This window comes from Corvus brachyrhynchos, unplaced genomic scaffold, assembly GCF_000691975.1.
Source record: "Corvus brachyrhynchos isolate BGI_N302 unplaced genomic scaffold, ASM69197v1 scaffold132, whole genome shotgun sequence".
NCBI classification, from domain to species: Eukaryota; Metazoa; Chordata; class Aves; order Passeriformes; family Corvidae; genus Corvus; species Corvus brachyrhynchos.
In genome coordinates, this window is record NW_008236623.1 from 12,620 (window position 1) to 13,921 (window position 1,302).

Consider the following 1,302-nt stretch of genomic DNA (forward strand, 5'->3'; position numbering starts at 1 on the left):
CCCCCATGGGCAGGAACTCGGGGCCCCCTTGGGGGCACCTTGGGGACAGCTTGGGGACATAGGGCCACCTTGGGGGCACCTTGGGGACAGCTTGGGGACATCCTGAGGACATCGTGGGGACACCGGGGGGACATCATGGGGACACCTTGGGGACATGGAGACACCGTGGTGACACCGTGGGGACACCTTGGGGACACCACAGAGAAACGGGGACACAGGGACCGGGAACATCAGGGTCACGGCCGGGTGTGTCGCCATCCCTGGTGGCTGCAGGACACCCTGGACAGCACCCAGGGGACACCTTGGGGACACCTTGGGGACACCCTGGGGACACAGGGATAGAGGACACTGGGGGGACACGGAGTGGGACCAGCACGGGGTGGGACAAGGGACACGGTGACAGTGCCTGGGCCACCAGGGTCCCAGCAGGGCCACCAGGGTTCCACCAGGGCCACCACAGTCCCACCAGGGCCACCAGGGTTCCACCAGGGCCACCCCCGGGCGGTGACGGAGGGGACGCGGATTTGGGGTCGGAACCAATAAAGTCGGAGCAAACGCGGCCTCGGGTCCATCTCGGGTGTCCCCAACCCCTCCCCCGATGTCCCCAAGGGTCCCCTGGGGTGGGGGAGGGGTTGGGGTGGCCCCTCCCCCCCCGTTCCCGGCACCGATTTTGGGGCGTTTTCCCAGAATTTCGTTTATTGAGGCACTTGCGGAGCAAAGGGGGGGGAGGGGACCCCGGAGTGTTCGGCCACACCCACCGGGGGGAGGAGCCAATGGGAGGAGGGCAAACGGGGGCGGGGCCAATCAGGGGCCGGTGAACCCGAGCGGGGTCAAGCAAAGGTCAATGCAGGGTCAAGCGAAGGGCAACCCAAGCCAAGGTCAAGCAAAGGTCAATGGAGGGTCAAGCAAAGGTCAACCACAGGTCAACCCAATTCAAGATGAGCCAATGGTCAAGCAAAGGTCAACCCAACCCAAGGTCAAGCAAAGGTCAACCAAACTCAACCCAACAGCAGTCAAGGTCAACCCAACCCAACCCAAGGTCAACCAAAGGTCAACGCAACCCAAGATCAACCCCATTGAAAGTCAACCCAACTCAACCCAAGGTCAACTCAACTGAAGGTCAACCCCACCCAACCCAACCCAAGGTCAACCAAGAGTCAACCCAAGGTCAACCCAACTCAATTGCAGCTCAACCCAACTCAACCCAACTCAACCCAACTCAACCCAACTCAACTCAACCCAACCCAACTCAACTCAACTCAACTCAACTCAACCCAACTCAACTCAACCCAACTCAGCTCA